At 37.0% G+C, this 23,402-nt stretch overlaps 1 pseudogene; it reads left to right on the forward strand.

Annotated features, from left to right (window-relative positions):
• The first annotated feature begins 3,568 nt into the window (after positions 1–3,568).
• LOC111612885 lies at positions 3,569–6,464 on the forward strand (annotated as a pseudogene).
• Positions 6,465–23,402: the final 16,938 nt, after the last annotated feature.

Raw genomic sequence — 23,402 nt, forward strand, 5'->3', positions numbered from 1 at the left:
GTACCAGTGTCTGATTCCATATTAAACCTTTTTTTGCAAAACCACAAGTACTTTCATAGTTTTACAGTCCATTAAAGATTGACAGACATCTGGTCCATTGAGGCAAATCAAGAAGAAAAGGGAGAGAACTTTGCAAGCAAATAAGATTGGGTTCAAACTCCATTAAGTCACCTATCCAAGGTAGGAGGAATTTATCTGTCCATTTGTGGTAGACAGTTTAATTTCTCGAGTTGATCCATTTTAAAGAAAAAAACACTTCAATAAGAGCTAGTGGGACTAAATTAATTAGTAGAGTTGATAGAAAGACAGAACTCATCTAGAAATACTGGATCACTTGAGTCGAAGGAAATAGTCATTGAGAACCTTAAATGGGGAAATTGAGAGTTTCATTATTAGCCCAACTGATTATGACGCTGAAATAATCAATAGTGAAGAATACAACTTATAATTACAAAATTATAAGTTGTAAATTTAAGACCCAGTCTTGTATTAGACACATCCATGGTCATGGTGACTCAGGGCCCCGTAGTTCAAAATAACTCCGCCAATATTAAATTGCCAGAGATTTCCGTAACAAAATTCTCTGGAATATATGAAGAATGGAGTAACTTTAAAATGCAATTTGATAATATTTCGTCAAGCGAGCAACTATCGGCAGAATAGAAACTACATTATTTGAAGGCTGCTCTCATAGGGGAAGCTAAGAATTTAGAAACATTAAACGATTCGTTTGCCTCATTGTTTCAAGCGCTGCAAGAAAGGTACGAAAACAAGAAATTAATAGTAGAAACCCATGTTAATGCAATTCTGGACTCATAAGCTAGTTTTACAGAGGTTTGAGGAATTTAATTGATAGCATCAATAGGAATATTAAGTTCTAAGAGTCCTAGGATATGAAAGAAATGAGCTTTCTGATATCTTAATTTTAAACATTGTACTTAGAGTTAAACCAAAAAACTTATTCATGAAATGTATCAATTCTATGTCTCATTGCATTTTATGTAAGCAACTTGGATAAAAGCCTGTTTACAATTGGAAACCTCCCAAAGAAACAATGTTGTGGCTAAAAGCAACCTCTGTTTCTATTGCTTAAGTTATTCAATTGCAACTCCAAGAGCTGCTGTAAGATATGCCAAAAGCAACATAATATATTACTGCACTGAAAGAAACAAGCTATGACTGGTTCAATGTGCCAGTGATTGACAGCAGACAGACTCCAATCAAGTAGGATCTTAATCCCGATGCAATAGAGTTGCGTGAAGGTTAACCTCACTCACTGTCATGCATTGACAAAGGAAATAAGGTAGTAATTCTCTCGACAGCCATGGTTTGGGTTTTAAAGCATACCACCGGAGCTGGCATTCAAGCAGGCACAGTATTGGACTCAGGCAGTATGTCAAATATCGTTACCAGAGATTTTGCAAGTCGTCTGGATACCCCACAAGAAAGAATCAATCTCACAGTTTCCAGTATAAGTGGAAATAAAACCTCGGTCAAGTTTAAGCTGCCTGCTACAAAATAAATGCCAATAGATCTTTTTCTAAGATGCTACAGTTCTTAGTGGTGCCAAGGATCACAGATTTACTCCCTGTTTCCTCTCTACACATTAGCAAAACAGAAATCCCATGTCAGTTGGCTGATCCAAGATATGCTACACCAGGCAAAATTGACATGGTTATTGGAGCTGAAGCATTCTTTGAAATAGTTAAAAATGATGAAATTCCTCCATCCTGCAACAATAACCTAACACTTCGCAACTCAGTTTTTGGATACATTGCAACTGGATCCATAGATTCTAAGAATCAAGATCAATATTGTGGACTAATATCAGAGTTGGACTCAGTCAATAAATGTTTACAAACGTTTTGGCAAACAGAGACTCCAAGTTTGACGAGTAAAGAGGAAGAGTATTGTGAAGATCATTACCAAAGAACTCGCAGACATAATGAGGACGGGAGATTGCCCCTTGATTGAATCAATTGTGGAATAGACTATCAATTAAGAGTTATATCATAAATTCATGAAGGAGTATTTGGACTTGGACCACATGAAAAAGGTGCAGGAGGCTCCTGCATCTTTTCCATGCTGATCAGGCAGCAAACACTATATGTTAATCATGATGTGTTTAGACCAGACAAAACCATTACAAAGTTAAGGCTAGTCTTCAACGCATCTGCTCCCACAAGTTCTGGACTGAGCCTAAATGATTACTTACAGCAGATGTTTCATCAAATTCTAATTGAGACCTCGCAATGAGATCTCTTAAGAATTGTTTGGAAGAATGAAGATGAAATGACAGTCACCTACAGACTGAAAACTGTGACTTACGGGATCACCAGTGCTCCCTTTCTTGCGGTGAGAACTCTTAAGCAGTTGGCTCATGATGAAGCAGCAAGATTTCCTCTGGCCTCTAAAACCATATTACGAGATGTCTACATGGATGACATGTCAAGTCAGCAAGATTTCAATACTGTCCTTGAACTACAATCTCAGTTGTGCAATGACACTACATAAATGGAACTCTAATTCAACAAAATTGATGAACAGTAGTTCACCAGAAAATAAGGATCATTACTTTTCCTCAAGTGCGAAACCAACAGTAAAAACCTTAGGCATTATTTGGAAGCTGGTTGAAGATCAGTTCATATTCAAGGTATTGATTCTAGAAAAACTGCTTTATATGAAATGAGAAGTATTGAGTGTCATCGCCAGACTTTATGACCCCTTGGGTCTTCTGGGACCAGTTATAACTCGAGCAAAGATCTTTCTAAGAAACTGTGGCTCGGAAAGCTCAACTGGGAGGATACCCTACCAGAAAACCTTAACTATGAATGGGTAAACTTTGTATCGTCCTTGAAAGCCCTGGACGATCTTAAGATTACTAGATATATTTTGACAGATCCCCCTTCAAAGGGCTGTCTTGCTAGGATATGCAGATGCCTCGGAGTCAGCCTAAGGAGCAGTAGTTTACATACAAAAAGGGAAACCATTGCATAAGGGAAAATGAATCTGGCAAGACACAACTTAATGCTAGTAAATCTCATGTTGCTCCTCTTAAGATCATTACAATCCCTTGATTAGAGCTATCAGCTTGTCTTGTATTGTCCCAACTGATCAAAAAGGTACGTTCATGTCTGCAAATGGATGTAGCTGAGGTGATCTTACACACAGATTCAACTATTGCTATCACTTGGATCAACACTCCCACATATTTTCTCCACATAAATTTGGGTCATATCAAAGTCAGGAAGATCAACGCACAAATTTCTTCCAATTAACAAGAACAGGCAAAAAACGGACTTTGTTCCAGAGTGTTTGTTGTCCCATCTAAGTTGCCATCTTTTCGTGGTGTGGTTTTTCAATTCAATATGAAGCCAGCAGCTAGGGAGCTCCCCAAAGGCTGCTTCTCTCTGTGACCGAGCAGCCTTCCTTGCAAGGAGGTCGGCCCTCTCATTACCGTTTATGCCCGAGTGGCTCCTTATCCACAAAAAAGGATAATGTAAGGCCTGCCGACTCAAGGCACTGAAGGTAGGTAAGGATACAGTTAATGATTGTGTACTTAGCAGGACTGCTCTCCTCCAAATTCATAAGTTAAATACTATCTCTATAGAGAACAATTGAAGTTTTGAAATTTTTGTGGTGAGCATCCACATACTGAAGTGCCTTTAGGATAGCCAGGTTCTCGGCTTGATTTATTGAGCAGTGGCTCTCCAGTTTCGAGTGCATTTGGTGGACATACCACCCATTTTTACCAATGATCACTGCCGAGCACCCTACGCCTTCAGGGGTTTTTGACCCATCAGTAAAAATTTTTATCCCTGGTTGAATGTCCTGAGAATTGTTGTGGATCCCATTTATGAAAGGCAGGGTGTGGGCTGGATGTGTCTGATGGTATCCTTGCATAAGATTCGTTTTATACTTCACGATGTTCTCTGCAATGCTATTGATTTTAGTTGGCAGATTTTTTTTCCAGAAGATCATCTGGATTTTTGTTGAGATGGAATTTCCAATATACCGCCAAGATCTTGATGTCAAGTGGAACTAAGTTCGCAATGACTTGGAAAGCACAGGTGGGAGCTGTTCTGTAAGCCCTTGCAATAGGCACCAGGCAACCCCATTGAATGGATAGAATGCTTCTTTTTCCATGCTATACAATCTATACTGAAGGCTGTCAATGGAAACAGCCTCCCACTCCAATCTTGCAGATGCAGTTTCTCGGGGTTTAAATCCACAAGATCTACTATCCATGGAATTATGGTGGAGTGGGCTGTATTCTCAACTAGCACCACCCATTGAACATCAGGATGAATATACCATTGACACTTCCTCTGATAAACAATATTTACCTGAGCTTAAAAAACAATTGGATGGTAATTTGATATCAGTGTTAAGCTCTGACTTTGACAATACCTTGTTTGAACTTAATAATTATTATGTCAAATTAATTCATATACTCAGTTATATTTTCCGGTTTCCACATAACATAAGACATGTAACTTGTCGATCCGGCCCTTTATCAAGGGAAGAACTTCAGGAGTTGAAAATTTATTTGTTTGGTAAAGTACAAGGAGAGGCCTTTGCCAAAGAAATGAAAACACTGCAAATGGGAATGGATCTAATGAAGGGTCAGTTAAGCAGATTACATCCCTTTCTAGATAAACAAAACCTAATGAAGTCGGCTGTAGATTGAGCAATTCAAATTTATCATTTGATAAAAAGTTTGCTATTCTGCTAACTAACAATCACAAGTTAACCCACTTCATCTGAAAAAGTTGCATGTTGGTGCACAGACTTGACTTCACCTTGTTAGACAAGAATTCTGGCCTTTAAGTGGAAGAAACCTGGCTAGAAGGGTGTACATGAGTGCATCATTTGCTTTAGAAATAAACCCAAAGGCATGGAGCAAATCACTCCAAGCCCCCTTAAACATATAGGGATTGATTTTTGTGGCTCTTTCTTTAAATATAAGGGACAAAGAAAGGGCACCTATTACAAGTGCTACATTGCAATCTTCGTTTGCTTTGTGACTAGGGCAATTCACCTTGAAGTAGTTACCGACTTAACAACCGAGGCAATGATAGCAAGCTTAAAAAAATTTTTTAGCAGAAGGGATAAAAATGCATCAATTTGGACAGATAATGCCACAAAGTTTGTGGGTGCTAGTACAGAGTTGAAACGCCTACACATCTATGTAAGAGCACCCCTGACACTTTAGCTGATTATCTCACCAGCGAGGAAGTCACCTGGAAGTTCATGCCACCCAGATCACCAAATTTCGGTGGCCTTTGGGAAGCGAGAGTCAAGTCCTTTAAACATCACCTAAAAAGAACCATGGGTAACGCGCATGTAACTATAGAACAGTTCATAATCATCATCACACAAATAGAGGGAGTTTTGAACAGCAGACCATTCACTCCTATGTCCTCCGATCCAGGACACTTTCTCATCGGAAGACCTCTGAATAGCCTACCTGAATCAATCTCACCAGTGAACCAGATAATTATTTGTCTCAATGGCAAATTTTAACTATATTTGTTCAAGTTGTATGGTGTAAATGGAAATTGGACTACTTAATCAACTTACAGGCCTGACATAAGTGACAATTTGAGAAAGACAATATAACACCAAACTCAAAGGATGAAAATCTACCATCTGGTAGTTGGTTGATGGGCCGAGTACAAGAAGTGATCAAGGGATCTGACGGGAAGGAGAGAGTGGTTCTGGTGAAAACTCCTTGAGGTGTTTTTAAGAGAAGAAAACCAAATTGTGCTTGCTACCATCCATCTAGAAAGAAATTGCAGTTCATCTTGGTGACCTACACTTGTCATTTCTGTTGTAATTGTTAAATTTAAATTTATGTTTAACATTGTTTATTGAAGTGTTACTTCAACATGGACTAGGATGTTGGTGCCTCAAGCACCACGAAATTATTTTTTTTACTACAAAGATTCAAAAATTTTGAAGACAAGAGTATCCTAGTAACAGCCATTTTTTTTTTGTACCAGTGCCTCATTCTGCATTAAACCTTTTCTTGCAAAACCGCAAGTAAATTACTTTCATATCTTTACAGTCCATTAAAGATCGATATACACTAGCCATATAAACATAATGGAAATAGAGCATGGCCTGTGGGAATGGAAATTTCATTCAACCCAGTAAATTTTTTCCCCTACAAAATTATGCTTATATATATGTTTTTCTTGCACAAAGAATGTGAATAAGTACAATTGCATGAAAATACAAATATTCAAGAAAATTATTTTCTTTCAGCAAACATAAACACTAAAATAATACATTTCCTTTTGAACTGTATCGGTCCATTTATGCAACCTTAATTATAGTAGAAGTTCTATTGAATTCAAAACTTAATGACCATACAAGATGGGTTAACAGAATTGGGGAAAAAAATCACCTGGGCTACATGCAATTCTGCAACATGCCTAAAAATTAAGAAGAAAAAAAAATGTTTGTGTTTGAGGAATCCTAATGTAAATTTGTGGCGATAACATATGTGAAGACTTATCACACTATTAGGAACATCAAAGCATCATTGTTAATGGTAATAAAACATCATACCAAACATCATAAATGTTGCTTTGTCTGCATTATTAATAAAATGTTTTTTAAATTAATAACACAGACAAAGTTACATTAAATGGTCATCACAGTTGTGCTAAATTGATTGCAAAGAATTTTTTACTCCTTTTCTTCCTACAGAGAGAAAGTGGAATTTGAGACAAAATAGAGAAAAGAGGGTATTCCTGATGCATGATGAACAAGTGGCCAAACAGGACATTCCAATTTTCAATGCTGACTCAGCGCTGATCTCAACGTTCGTTAAAAATCATTCCTTTTTTCAATTTTGAAGTGTCGCCATCTCAACACAATCAGCACTCAACAGACATGTTGACTGCTACTTTCCAATGAATTGTGGGTAATTGGTGCAACATTTGAATGGAATCCTGAGAATGGAATTATGGGAACTAAGCACTTTGTACTCGAGTTGGAACGTCATTGATGACGTCAAACTGTTGACTTCAACATTCAACACTCGTGTTGAAAATCGGAATGTCCCGATAACTAGAAAGTTTGTTCCTATTGTACTTTGGTGTAGAACAGGGCTTCTTAAACTATGGGTCGTGACCCCATTTGGGGTCGCTTAGCGAAATCTTGGGGTCGTGAGATCTTAATGCAAAATATTGAAAATAATTTGTGAGAGTTTGAAAATAACATGCTTTGTGTCATAGGTTTCGTGAGTTGCGCTTTGTGTCACTTCTGGTGCAGCAAGACAACGATTCAGCAACACTGATTGTAGCGTGAACTAGTATAGTGTTGTTGCTTTTCAGTGTATTCAGTTGTCTCTGTTTTATTGTAACACAAGAGTGAACTGTGGTAGTACACCATTATTGTTTTTGCAAATTTGTATATATCTTTATTTTATTGGGGGGGGGTCGCGAAAAAAAATCACAATCATAAATGGGGTCGTGAATAAAAAAAGTTTAAGAAGCCCTGGTGTAGAAAAACCCATACGAAAAGGTCAGGGATAGCACAATTTTTATTTGAAGTAGTGCAAATTAAATTTCTGGAAGAAAAAAAAAAGCATTTTAAATTCAAATTATGGCAGGAATTATGGCTTTCAAAATGATACCAAACTGTAACTTTAATATTGTATGGTTTGAGAATATGGATGAATGAGCACATTACACTTTTTACATATAAAAGTTATTCATTGACCACATTGTTTGCAACTAGAGTTTGATTTGTGATGATCGAGTGGTCAGTTCTGTCAATCTGTCGAACTGATATCATTAGCCGATCTGTTGATCTACAGATTTGAAGATTGCACAATATGGGAAAGGAGAAAACCCAGGGCCGAGTGTGTTTGCTTTTTTCCTCATTCTGCAAGTAATTGCTGGGGCACGCTTCTGAAAGACAAGCAAAGAAATAGGAGTATTATTACCCAGAGTGCAACAAATCTCCAGGTATTTGCCACTGCAGCATTCCATTCCCGTGCAAATAGTGGCCACCACCACTTGGATCTTATGCAAATTCTATAGGTAACTACATATTGATCATATGCACCGATATCATCAATGACACAAATGTATACAGAAATTACATTTAGCTGAAAAGTGAGAAATAGCAATGTATCGCCAAAATAGTTGAAAAAGAGTGACTAATTTAATAGTAGTGAGAAATAGTGATCCATGCCAAGGCCTGAATTAGTAAAACTGAAGACATCATTATTGTACAGTACTGAAAAACATACAAAGTGAAGAAAGAGATGTATTGACAAAAATGGATTATGTTAACCTTTTTCTATCAAAATAGAGGTTTAACCAGAAATTTAATTTGCCAAAAAATAAACATTAATATCAGACTGTTATAAGAAAATTATGGATTTTCTAGACTTAATATTGACAAACTCTTATTTTGTTCGGGATAACACATTCTACAAACAAGTAGTAAGAGTACCGATAGGCTCACCAGTATCTAGTGATATGGCAGAAATATTGGTAACTTGGGTGGAAGAGTCGATAGTTAAAGAATATAACAGTGGTATAAAACTTATTTACAGGTATGTAGATAACATCTTTATAATATGGAATGATAGAAAAAAAGTACAAAACTTTATAGGGGAAATTAATAACAATTCTGTAGGAATACAACTTAATTTGGACAAAATTAGCAAAAGAGGAGTTAACTTCCTTGACCCGTACAAGTTGGGAAATGAATATGCCACAAAAGTATATAAAAAACCTTCTAATTATGACTCGTACATACATTGGAGATCGAATGACACAATGGCCCTTAAACTGGAAGCTTTTAGTGCTTTAATAAAAAGAGCTATAATATACTCTTCTTTAATAATACATAGAAAGCAAGAGTTCAACTGTATTATGCAAATGGCAATTGTACATGGCTTTCATCAAAGCAGCAATAGAAAAGTACAAATTTGGTCCCTATAAAGAAAATAAGAAAGATAATCAAGCCACTAATAAGAAGATATGTGTAATTACAGGAGTAAAGATGGCCTGTTTAATTAATAGTTATGCTAATAGGCATGTTATTTCTTTAGCTATTAGACGTCTCCCTTCTATTATGCAACTACTTCGTACAGATAAGGAAAAGATAGAACAAATGTATAGGGCAGGAATATCTATGGTAAACCTTAAAAAAACAAGTGATAGCTTCTACTATATAGGATGGACATGTAGAATGCTATGGCAATGCCTAACAGCATTATGAATCTGTATTAAATGATTTTAAAAAAAATGTAATACAGCATTAACAAAATGGGCACTTACTAATAATGAGTTTCTTGGAAAAATCCTATTATAAGAAGCTGGGCAGATAACATTGTTCCATAATCCTTAAAGTATGTTTAAGTATGTTTATCTTATAATGTAATCGAGATGGGTCGATGATAATAATAATAAGTGCAGAGCCCAATGATTAGGAGTTGAAATTTGGTACACAGTTTGGGTACATCATGAGAATGTACACTAAGAAGGGATTTTCCAAAATTCCCTTCCATGAGGGAGAGGGTTAATAATCATTGCAATCTTTCGGGTAACCCAAAAACAATAAATCCAAAATAAACGAATTTGAACAAATATTTCAATTCATCCCAAATTCGAAATATAATGTTCCAAACAAGTTTTTTTACATTTTAGAATTTAAAATTAATCATTTAATTCAAGTAAGGTTATCATCAAGTAAGTTAATTCTCCATTATAATGAAAATTTTTTTAATTTTTAAAAATATTTTATAGGTTATTTAAATAAAAAATCTTTTTAAATACTAAAATCATTATTGAATTTTAACTGAATAAATCTTTAATCTTTTTTTTTTTTGAGTTTTTGACTGCACTTTAGTAGGGTATGTCACGAGAATGTACAGTAAGGAGGAATTTTTGGAAGTTACCTGGCGGAGAGAGGGAGAGGGATAAGATACCCTGAAGAACTCAGCTATTGTACTGTACTATTTTAGACGTAATTTTTTGCATTTTTGCAGGAAATCGAACATATTTTTAGACCCATCTAGAAATTCTCTAAGAGATGTGTATCATATGTACCTTGCTGGGGACAGCGATAGCTGGCTGAGTGCCATAGAGGGTATGTGTATTGGCTGTTGACATAAGAGTCGTCTCCAGCCAGTGCCGTATGTAACCGTGGAAGGGTATATCAGAATTTAAATACTTCTGAAAGCAAAGGCTGGCTTGGGGTCTAGGTGGTGCAATTGGTAGCGCACCACATGGCAACAAGTAGAGGCTGCGGGTTCAATCCCCATCCTGGGTCAGTTATTTTCTTCCAGAAGATTCTAAATTATGTATTAAATTATTAAAATTATAATTATTAATTTAGATAAGAGATGGCGCCTAATGCTTACCTCTAGTACCAAATTTATTTGATCATAGCACAAATATTTAGGTGATAGATTATTATTAATTCTCTAATTAAACAGTCTCGGAAGAAGGTGAAGATTATAGCCCATCTTACCCATCTTTACTTTTTGCCTGAGCAATGCTGAGCTCATCTACTAGTACATACATATTTTTTCAGGCAAAAGTAATGTAATTAATGCAAATGACTCCATAATTTTAGATGGTAGATGGATTGATGTTTTAAACTCTCAAAATTACAACTCTATCACTTTTTGCACAAAAAAAAGAGATTTAGCTAAAAAAAAAAAAAGGTAAGTAAGATGACGGGATGTTGTTCAAAGTCAAAAATAGGGGTAGCAGGCAGCTTACATCTTTGTGTTATACCATTATTTTGGATACTATTTTCATTATTCAATCTTTGAATGTACTATTTATGTTATAGAACTTTGAATTAAATAAATTATAGATTTTTTAAACTGTATTCTGTAAATGTATTTGTTTCATTGCAATTTAAAAAAAGTTTCTGCTGAGGATGTTTGTATAAAAAAACAAAAATGTTTCTGATTAAAAACAATTTGTCTGGTTCCTGAAAATAGCATTTATTCTTTAAGTATTTTCCAGAAATTTTATTCTATGAGATTCTATATCAACCTTTTATTTGACAATGAAACAAAAGGACTTCTCAACTTCCAAACCAAGATCATAGTCAAATTAAATTTAAACCCTTTATCCACTAAGGATTTTGTTATTAATGATTGTTCATATAAGTTATTATATATGACAACTAACACTTCTGCTATAGGCAATTACATTATTGAATTTGTCTCATTTTACATTTTATAATTTATATAAAAAGTCAGGACTCTAACAAGGATCAATTATCATTTCAAATCTTTCCTTAAACCTTTTCAATTTACAGAAGACAAGAGGAATTTGTTATATACAGAAATGTTTGAAGAAATGGATTTAATTTTATTTCTGAGTTCAACAAAGAAATAGAACAAAATAAGCCAGATTATAATTGGATCTCAAAAGCTAAGTGGGGCATTACAAAAACAATATCCCACTACCAAGAACTCCTTTACAAACGAAGGAAGAAATTACAATCGACTTAATTAAAAGCTACATCACCTATGTGTCCAATCTTTCTAAAATGTGAAAGATAAATATAATAATATTGAACTTCAATATTAAAATATATGTTTGTGTTTCAATCCATTTCTATTTGCACAATATTAAAAACGATCCCAGTTAGTGCTGTTTTATTTAATGCCATAAGAGTTGAACAAGGTTTTGTTATATGTCAGTCTTTTATAACTGACTAATTTTATAAATACACGCACAAATTAATTCTCAAGTTAAATGATAGTAATTTAATACATCATAATACGTACTTTAATGCCGTTGAAGTTCTCGACTGCCAAAATGGTACTCTTATTATTTTCGTAACACAGAAAGCCATATCCTTTCGATTTTCCAGTCTTCTTGTCTCTGATTAAGTTTATTTCTTTGACTTCACCATACCTTTGTAAGTAAAAAAAAAAAGAGTTCAAGCTAAAGTATAAAAACAAGATTCATAAAGATTTATATTTTATATACAGTATACTTTTAATAATTATCATCTCTTGTATTCATAATGTTTTTCTTGCAGCAAATATAATTAAATATTTCTGTTTTTCTTAAATCTTCACATCTTCAATATAAAAAAATCAAGATTATTTACCAGGCGAGACCATTTACCAGCAATCTCTTGAACTTTCACACGTCTGTTTGGCTTCAAATCCATGTTCAAGAATNGAGTTCAAGCTAAAGTATAAAAACAAGATTCATAAAGATTTATATTTTATATACAGTATACTTTTAATAATTATCATCTCTTGTATTCATAATGTTTTTCTTGCAGCAAATATAATTAAATATTTCTGTTTTTCTTAAATCCTCACATCTTCAATATAAAGAAATCAAGATTATTTACCAGGCGAGACCATTTACCAGCAATCTCTTGAACTTTCGCATGTCTGTTTGGCTTCAAATCCATGTCCAAGAATCAAAGCAATCAGTTGGAAAGAAATTATAAATGTTTCCAACTAAAATTGCAGAATATCTGCAATTGAAAATTAAGGAAATACCAATAAAATTATTAGTTTCCTGCCGTTTTCTTTATCATCCACATAAGGACGAGATTACGGAGAAGTGAAAAGGGAAAATTCCTCTTCACTTCTCCATAATACATAACCCGTGATTGGAGGGATATCACTTGATGGATCTCATTAGTAGCAGAGTTATCCCAAAAACATAATAGCCTAGACAATTCTTATTGTAATTTACAGACATTGAAAGAATGTTACATTATTCAAGAGAACATTTTGAAATCTACTGATTAAAAAACATTGATGTGCATTAACGAAAGAACTGAAATTTAAATTATATTTGTCACATGCAAATAATTACTTGGTCTCAATTAGAGTAAAGCATAAACTTAGAATTATAATAGATTAAAAATAACAATAAATCTTTTAAAAATAGCCATTTAAATTAAAATCTACATTAATTATTTTTAAGAAATAAAAATTGGTTAAATTTTGGTAATGGTAAAGTGGCAACTTTCGAATGGGCACAAAAGTTAGCACAAATTTTGGTATTATTTCAACTTGTAGGATGTTTCCTAGAATAAGTGTGCAAAGAACCAGAGTGATTCCAAAACATTGAACGTACCCTACTCGATAAAGTATGTAAACAGATTTTAGCTTTTCTTAGAATTAAATAAATAAAATTTAAATGTTGCACGGTGTTTTTAAATCTTGCTTACCGACGTCTCCTGCCGCACCGAGAGATCCGCATGGGATATGCTTACATATAACAACTTTTTTCTTTTCCCTCATTAGATATCAAAAGTTTAATTTAAAAATAATTTAAGATATTGAATAAAATTCAGTTCTGAACATCAAACCAAAAAAATGTATTATTGTATTTCAATCTATATATATATGTAATTGAGATGGGTTGATAATGATAATTGCAAAGCCCAAACAGTTAGGAGTTGAAAGTTGAAATTTGGTACACGGTACATCATGAGAATGCACACTAAGGAATTTTCCGAATTTTCCCTCTGCAGATGACAGGGAGAGGGTTAAGGCTTAACCTGAAGAGCTTGACTTCTATTGTACTATTTTAGATGAGATTTTTTTCTGTTTTTAACTGTGTTTTAGTAGGGTACACCACACGAATACACACTAATAAGAAATTTTTGGAATCCCCTGCGGGGAGAGGAAGAGGGTTAAAGATTACCTTGAAGAACTCTGCTTCTACTGTACTATTTTAGATGTGGTTTTTTGTGTTTCTAATTGCATTAAAATGTAGGGTATGTCATGAGAATGCACACTAAGAAGGGATTTTTGGAAATTCCACCCCCTACCCCAGAGGGAAGAGGATGAGAGAGTTAAGGTGGCCACATATGTTAATTAAGGAAATCCTTTGAGGAATAACCGTGCAGGCCTGGCCTCATCTAATCAACTCTAAGTTGTAACCCCTGCTCCGCCAAATGGCACTACAGAGAAACTAGGAGACGATGTCTTAATCATCGGCTGGTCCATCGCCCGGTGGTCACTGAGCGCCCAGACTCAAAAGCTGGCCCGAGAGTAGTGCTTGGGCTCTGGCTCAGGCTCGGGTCAAGATAGTCTGAGGATTATTGACCTTCATCGTGTCTCAAGCTTAGCCCTCTTACAGACATGTGTTTTTGTACAGTATAGCTGTACTTGAGAGAGCTCTACCATAGAGAGGTACTCGGATGAACGGGCAGCGGGGCCTCCCTTCCCTGTAAGGGGAGGCCCTGTCCAGTATTACTGGACTATAGGTCAAAGTGACCTAGAACAATTTCCATCATATTCCTTAAAGTCTCTAAGTCTCCTTTACTTGCTGCAAGTGTTCTAAGTACTTGGTCATTGGGCTGGGTCCAATCGATGTGACTGGCCCCCTTTCGGATATGCCCCGTCAGGGAGCACTCAAGCACGTAGTGCCTCGCATCACCATGTGGGCACCAACAGGAGCAGCAACCGTTACTATGACCGAATATGGCCATGTAACGGGGAAACTTCCCGTGTCCCATAAGGATTTGGGTCAGTCTCCAATTACAACTGATCGGAGTTAGGCCAACTTCAGGCACAAAGGCGTAGGTTGACCTACCTACTGTACTGAGGTTCCAGCACTCTTGCCAGTGTGTCATTGATCGATGCAGTAGAGTACCATTTAAGTAACTTGCTGGAGGTTCTACCTTCTCCGTTACAAATGGGCCCTTGGCCGCCTCCTTGGCCAAGTGATCGGCACATTTGTTGCCCGGGATACTGATGTGTCCGTGTACCCATCTAAGGTCAACTTGTCGCATGTGCCTCGTCCTCAGTACCCTACCTCTGATCTCGTGTACCAAAAGGTCTCGGTGGTACCCGTCACTCAACGCCTGAAGTGACGACTGGCTATCAGAGTATACCGTGACTGCCTCCGGACCCGGATCCACTGGGACGCTCCCAAAAGAGCCACCAGTTCGGCTTGGAACACGATCGCTTCCTCGTTCAGTCTGACAGACGAACTGTACACTAATACTCCGTCAAGGTAAATGCAGTAAGCTGCGCCCACTTGGCTGTTGTCTTTGGATCCATCGGTATATATTTCAATACCGCATAGTGTCGGTTCACAGACATCCCAGTCGATGCCCATCCTAAGGCTTGGGTGGGTACTCCATATGTCTGCCTGACATAAGAGTTTCATCGCCGGGTACATCTGATTGCAGTGCTTTGCCTGTATGCCCTCCACCGCGGTCCTGAAGAAGACCTTGAGGAAATTCAGAATTTCCTATTGCCCACACACGAGGAGGAAAATCTCTGTCAGTCAGTCAGTCGGCCATGCATCTGATGACGACGCACTGGCTGTTCTTGGATGTTTATTGAAAACAAATTGTATTAAAACTTGCGGGAAAAAACACGTGCATAAAAGTCTATGGTATAAATAATAGTAGTAGTGGTATGGGTAGCACTAATCACAAAATTAATTTTTCAAGAGAAATCTTGGGCCATAGATTCTATTAAAAAGCATCAATTATCAGTGAAAGATCAATGGCAAGTCGATTTTACTACCAAAAAAATTCATGGATTAAATTTTATAGATGAAAAACCATTGGATATAACTGGCTGGATCGAAAGTAGTAATTTACAAAACTTATTAAATTATTTCTCAATGATCTCAAACTGTCAGAAATTTCTTGTACAATTTGGAAAAAATCATATTTTCTGTAAATTATGGCAAAACAGATCTATACAAATGTGACCATAGGGTCGGCACCTCTTCGGCGCCCTGTCAGGATGACACCACCGAGTCTCTAAGGGACTCGGAAAACGCGACTTTATGTCACGAGATTCGCGAGCGGTAGCGTGGGAGCGCTTGGATTCGGAGTAGAGGTGAGGAGAGAGACGCGGAAGTAACTTACTCGGACTCCATAGTAACAAATAAACAACAATTTTAATTAAGTCGAACTAAATACTATACAGAGATACTAAATACTATCGGCATATTATTGTTCTTAACGATACTAGGCCGCGGAGAGAGAGAGTTTACAACCGAATCGCGGGTTGATAAATACCTTGTCGATGGACAGTTCCTTGAATCTTGAATGGACAGTTCTTTGAATCTTGTCGTTGAATCTTGAATCTTGTCCGTTCACTGGGGTGGAGGCACGGGAGGAGTGAAGAGGCTTAATCCAGCACGAATGTTGTTTTTCGGGTTTAATCCTGACCGCGGTTTTAATTCGGTGTTTCGGTTTTAATCCTGGGGCACGGTTTTAACGGGTTGGAGGACGACTTGGTTGGGCGGACTTTGAATGACGACTTCTGTAGAGGGACTTCGGATGACGACTGACCTCGGGATCGTTTTCTTTTCTCTTTTTTTTTCCTCTTGGGTTTTTTCCATGAGGTCAGGTGATGGCCTTTAACGGTCGCACGTCCAATATGTCTTCTCCATCAAAAGTTCCTGGTGACACATCCCTGACTAACTTGATCTGATTCAACAAGGAACAAACTCCGTGGGAAATAAGTTTTATGGCTTTTAGCCTAACGTTCGATTTTACTTGATTAAAGTTCCAATAAATAAAATTGAAAATAACACTTTACTGAGGGTTAGTTCGGCCCTCACATCACCCCGGCCTTTCCAAAATCGGGCTTGTTCTGAGTGAGCAAGATCGATTTTAATGAGATGAAGTTTAAATGGAAGGTAGAGGAGGTAGGGTGTTTCTGGGAGGGGTTTGCGAATTTCGCTGAAATTTGATTTTATAAGGATAAGGACCCGTCTTGTGAACACAATATAGTTAAGAGTCTCTCTCTCTCTTTGAGTGAATAATACTAACATGAATTATTTCCGACATTGATATGATTATTTTATGATATGGTTATCATTTTAATCAATTATTTCCGACAATATATTTTTTTCTCGCGATATACAGAGGTTTAATGGATTTATAATCTACCCTCTCTCTCGGTGTGGTTACGCGGTGAATAAATCATAACGACGCAGAATTGTACTGAGTAAATAAAATTATTTATTGATAAAAAGTTTGAAATTGACTACAAAAGTATGAATACAAGGACTTAGTTAGAGCTTACAATAAACAAGGTTATATGATGTTATATAGTTATACAAGGTTATATGATGTTATATAGTTATACAAGGTTATATGATGTTATATAGTTATACAAGGTTATATGATGTTATATGAAGTTATATACTAATTATATAAATTGAATATATATACGAGGATTATCTTAGGTTGTGTCTGGAAAAGGGTGTTTAAGATCGGCGAGGTTGGTTGTGGGGTGGATGGGAGGGTTGTGTTGATTGTGAGTTGGGTTGTGTGAGAAGGGGGGATGTAAATAAGGGCGTTCGTGATGCGTGAGGTTGGACTTCAGCTATCCCTTGTAAGGTTGAATGTTGATTTAATTCTTGGAGTTCTTGTTCAAGCTGAGGGGGACTTCTGTAGTTAATGGGTAATATAAGGGTCATTGGAGTTTGCGGTCTTTGTAGTTGCGATCTTGCTAGTTGGATGAGGGCGTTAGAGCTTCTGAATTCACTTCATTACGAACAGGTTGTGGAGTTGGCGGAGGATTGTCAGGTACAGGGGAGGCTGGATTTCCCCATTCTTCTTCTTGCCATTCTCTATCGTCGGACATCTGGAAGGGGGGAAATATTTAACATGAATTTAAAATTTCGGTGATGCCCAAAAAGTTGAATGAGATTCTGTGGTATTTCGAAGCAGGGAGTGGATGTTAGTGAAGGTTCTCCGTACGTTATTTGGACTGTGGAAATCCACCGAAGGCTGTGGTCGCCTCTCTTGAATTTAATACTGTAACAAAAGGAAGTGTCAAGAAGGGGTTTTTCTAAAAACATAACTTTTATGGAAAAAAAAGGATGAGCGGATCGATGCTTTTTAACTATGATGAGGAAATTTTGGGATTGGTAGTCTAAGATGGCAGCCCAGGTACCTTCTTCAATGTGGGTATCTATTCCTCCGAAATATATACTATTCCGGGTTACGGTAATGACCTGGGGATGGTTAGAGATTATGTGAGTGTAGATTTGAGGTCGAGGTCCTTCCCAGGGACACGCTGCCTCGTGGAAGGGGCAGGGAATGGGTTTAAAGGAACAATTTTCTTCGTGCGCTCTTCGATTACTTTCGAGTAACATTTCGGGACATCCAAAGGTTTGAAAAGTACATGGAATTGGAATGGTTTGGAGAAGTTGTTCTGCCATTAAATTGCGAATATATCCCAATGGTTCTCGACAGGTATGACACTGAGTAATACGGGGGCGGCATTCCGAACAAACCACATGGCCATTGGTACATTGATATACCGGTGGTTTCATAGGCGAATAGCAGATGGGACAATGGAGAAGAGTGGCCAAGGCAGGATCCATATGAGAAGTTGTAAGTGTGTTCTGTAAAGAAGAAGAAAATAATAGGTACTACGGATTGGAAGAAGAGTTACCTACTTATATAGATTTAGTTGTGTGTGGAATCTAGAGAAAAAGTATGATGTAGTTATGGATTTTATTAATTATTAGGATTACATAAGAATGGGGGTTCGAGGTTCTATTGGCGTTGGGGCCCGTCTGGAGTCTCGCGTAGAAATCTCAAGGTCCTGTTCCCGTACTTTTGGAGGGAGAGAGTGGGATCTTAATTGGATGTTCTGATAACACAAATACAGAGTTATAAGGAGATTTACTACTCCCAAAATGGTGATGACAGATGTCCAGATGAGGAGAGAAGGTGTCTGCAGGATATGAGGAGAATAAGTGGGATTATGCTGGGCGGTAAGAAGTTGGTCTAAATCGAATTCCATTTTGTGTAAGGATTGGTCAGCTTGCATGATATCAGCATCCGGATGCACGTGGGGAGTAGAGATGGGAAGTTTGTTCTGGGTGAGGCGAGATTGAATTAATTTCAGCTCGGTTTGATTGATGATATTATTGATAGAGGGAATAATAAAATGTCGTAGATTCTTGACCTTAAGGACGGTCTGTCGTTGGAAATGAGATGTTAAAATAATTCCCGGAAGGTATCCCACACAAGTTTCGGGAAGGGTTATAATACCAGTGGTATTTATCTTGGTGATCGTGACCGATGTTCTTTTTTCTTGGTCGAAGGGACATCTAACTGTGAGGATCATCGATGTGGATATAGAATAGGCCCAGGTTCCTTGATTGTCAATTCGACGGAAAATGGGTGAGTACGATCGTATCAGTCGTCTAGGACATAGAAGATTGATAGTTTTTTCATTTCCAAGGAATAGTGAATATTCACAGCTTTGTCGCACTGATTGCCAGATTGGAACATTTGGGGTACAGATGGCAATAGGTTTTGTTTGACATCTTGTTAAGTCATAGTATGATAATAACATATAGGATTGTCGATCCCTGGATAAGGCGATGATTGGATATGAGTTGTTGTAGTAGACGAAAGAATTGATCATTGGGTAATATATGGGAAGTCGAATGATTTCGTATACGTCAAAGTATCCGGTAGGAGTAATGAGAGGTATCTTGGCAAAAATACGTAACACCTTGGGTAACGCTACGGCGGTGATAGAGGTCCATTGATAAAATTTAAAAATAGAATCTCGGCTGGGGTTTTCCAAGAAAGCATATCCCTCAGGTAATTGGAGTTGGATTTCCCGTAGGGTGTTTAATAACGTTTCTTTGGGTAGGAAGTAAGTGCTAAGTCGACCCTGTTCTAATGTTTCGATGGCGTTCCGTATTTCCAGTAAGGAGGTTCGAAATTCTCTAACAGAGAATTCGGTAGAGCGTACGGCGGTTTCAAGGGTAAGATAATGTTGTTGCTGTATGAGGGTTTCTTCTAGTAGAGCTTGTTTTTTCATTAATGAATAAATTTGTTGGCGATTGGCTTTGGTAATACGGAGGGTGTCATTTAATAAGGTAGCTTGCGATTGAAGAAGATGAATAAATTCATTGGTGGATTCTGATAACTGAGCTATCTTATCATTCAGAATCTCAATATCTTCGGAGGTGGCTGTTCCAAATAAATATTTTAAAAGTTTGCCTCCGGCATTGATTAAACCTCGTTTTCCTCTCATGGAGGGTTTGTTGAGGGTAACTAAGGTTTTTAGTTCCCTATATTCGGCTTCGTATTCATTTAAGGTGGTTTTTATCAAGGTGAGTTCATTGGCTGATAATGTCCATCGCGGGGCCGCGATATTCTCTTGTTCTGGGATTTGCGCTTGTCGTTGCACTAGAGTGTTTAAAGTTGTAAGTGTCGTTTTAAAAGATGTAGTTGTTCCTCATATGGTTCGAATGAGATATCAGTGATAAGAATCCAATAATTGGTTGTCATGAAAAAATTTCCTTGATGCACAAAGATAACCCCCTTTTGTAGATTATAAGCTTCTTCTCTCAATCCAGTTGAAGGCGTACAGAGTATGGAGATAAGGAGGATAGGTTGAAGGAAGAAACTGGAACGAGTTATGGACATAATGGAGCTCGTGGATTGCTTGTTGNATTGGAACATTTGGGGTACAGATGGCAATAGGTTTTGTTTGACATCTTGTTAAGTCATAGTATGATAATAACATATAGGATTGTCGATCCCTGGACAAGGCGATGATTGGATATGAGTTGTTGTAGTAGACGAAAGAATTGATCATTGGGTAGTATACGGGAAGTCGAATGATTTCGAATACGTCAAAGTATCCGGTAGGGGTAATGAGAGGTATCTTGGCAAAAATACGTAACACTTTGGGTAACGCTACGGCGGTGATAGAGGTCCATTGATAAAATTTAAAAATAGAATCTCGGCTGGGGTTTTCCAAGGAAGCATATCCCTCCGGTAATTGGAGTTGGATTTCCCGTAGGGTGTTTAATAACGTTTCTTTGGGTAGGAAGTAAGTGCTAAGTCGACCCTGTTCTAATGTTTCGATGGCATTCCTTATTTCCAATAATGCGGTTCGAAATTCTCTAACGGAGAATTCGGTTGATCGTACGGCGGTTTCAAGGGTAAGATAATGTTGTTGCTGTATGAGGGTTTCTTCTAGTAGAGCTTGTTTTTTCATTAATGAATAAATTTGTTGGCGATTGGTTTTGGTAATACGGAGGGTGTCATTTAATAAGGTAGCTTGCGATTGAAGAAGATGAATAAATTCAGTGGTGGATTCTGATAACTGAGCTATCTTATCATTAAGAATCTCAATATCTTCTGAGGTGGCTGTTCCAAATAAATATTTTAAAAGGTTGCCTCCGGCATTGATTAAACCTCGTTTTCCTCTCATGGAGGGTTTGTTGAGGGTAACTAAAGTTTTTAGTTCCCTATACTCGGCTTCGTATTCATTTAAGGTGGTTTTTATCAAGATGAGTTCATTGGCTGATAATGTCCATCGCGGGGCCGCGATATTCTCTTGTTCTGGGATTTGCACTTGTCGTTGCACTAGAGTGATTAAAAGTTGTAAGTGTCGTTGTAAAAGATGTAGTTGTTCCTCATATGGTTCGAATGAGATATCAGTGATAAGAATCCAATAATTGGTTGTCATGAAAAAATTTCCTTGATGCACAAAGATAACCCCCTTTTGTAGATTATAAGCTTCTTCTCTCAATCCAGTTGAAGGCGTACAGAGTATGGAGATAAGGAGGATAGGTTGAAGGAAGAAACTGGAACGAGTTATGGACATAATGGAGCTCGTGGATTGCTTGTTGAGACTCTGGATAAAAAAAGGAAGGGCGATTAACAATCCTATTGAGCTTATCCAGAATTTAATGTTAGGATTAGTTATTAGTCAAAGGTAAACGGGTTTTTTCTTTTCTTGTTAATTTTGGTTATTGTGTTAATTAACTCTGCCTTGTTAATTTTGGTTGACCGCTATTTCCTTCCTTTGGTGGGCTAGCCTTTCGTTTGGGAATTCGACTTCGTCTAGGTGTCGGGAGAATCCAGGGACGTTCTTCCACCGGTCCCCGGCTGCGTAACGCATACGAATGAGAGGAAGTAGGTTCTCTTGATTCTTCTCTAGGGGTAGATTCTATTATTCTTTCTTCACTTTCGGAATCGCCTTTCTCGGATTCTAAATCTGTTTCTGGTTGTGGTTGAATTTCGGTGAGGATAAATTCGTCCCAGGGGTCTGCACTTAGGGAAGGTTGGCGGGATAATACCTTAGGTTGTGTAGATGTTGGTGTAGGAGATCGGTCTAAACTTTCAGACCTTTTAAATTCTTGTCTAGCGGTGCAATGTTTTAATCTATTAGCATGAACTTGGAGTTGTTTCTTCGTTTGAATATTTTCAATAAGGAACGTGACAGGACTTAATTTGGATATGATACGAAATGGGCCGGACCATCGGGGTGCTAATTTCCTTTTTAACCCTTGAGGTAGGACAACTTCATTAAGGAAGACTCGATCGCCTACCTGATATGTAGGAATTTTATGAGTTCGGCGATGTATTTTTTGACGTTCTCTGGCTGCTGCTTCGGCATATTCTTGTGCTAATTGATGGGCACTGGCCATTCGAAGGTGGAGTTCCGATGCGAAGTTATCTTCTACATCGTATCTAGTTCTGGTCAGACGGGTGATAAGGTCAAAGGGGTAAATTGGATCTCGTCCATACAACAGAAAGAATGGACTATCATTCATAGAAGCGTGGACGGTAGTGTTATATGCAAATAAGGCGTAGGGAATCCATTCATCCCAGTCCTTTTGGTCTTTGGCTACATAGTGTGNATAACAACTTAAATTTGATGAATTTACTTTTTCATTAGAAAAAGCAAAAACTATAGATATAATTTCAATTAAAAATTTTAAAATTTAAACAGATCTTATCGTAAACAATAAGGTATTGGAACTCATCCCAGTCCACGTTCGTTTATCACACACGTTCAATAATAACATATGAATAAATATCGAATATCAAACACAATTCTACGCACTTTATTTTCACCTTGGATTGGTAAGTATCACACGATTTATTATTTCAAGCTAGTAAATCGAGTCAGCCTTTTGAGTATTATTTCGTGATACTAGAATCGAATTATTATCTGTTTATAATATAATTTATATAATTTTTACATTGAGATTTATTTCTATTAATTTCCTTTAATATTACAAACAGATCAATATAATTATTTTAGTGATGTGAGCATAAAACAAGCGGACAATGCGATTTAACACGGTTTATCAGAACGCATATTGGTAATACAGATTCATGTTTGTAGTTTCCTTTGTTTGTTAACGATTTGTGTTTGTAGTTTTTTTAATACGTAGTTTTTTCATTCAGTTCGAATTTCTTAAAATGCGTAGCAAAAAATTACTAAGAAGAAGTAAGGGTTCAATTTCTCGTGAGAGATAAGACAAAACAAAGAGCAAAATGTGTTCAGGATAAACCGAGAAAGATACCTCAACTTAGTGTGTTATATCGTCACGAAATCCTTGTTAGGAATTGTCTGTATTTAGAAAAGCTGGCTGACATTACTGTTTTTTTGTAGG

The sequence above is a fragment of the Centruroides sculpturatus genome, unplaced genomic scaffold (genome assembly GCF_000671375.1).
Source record: "Centruroides sculpturatus isolate CEXI.00-Female unplaced genomic scaffold, Cexi_2.0 scaffold1767, whole genome shotgun sequence".
Taxonomy (NCBI): domain Eukaryota; kingdom Metazoa; phylum Arthropoda; class Arachnida; order Scorpiones; family Buthidae; genus Centruroides; species Centruroides sculpturatus.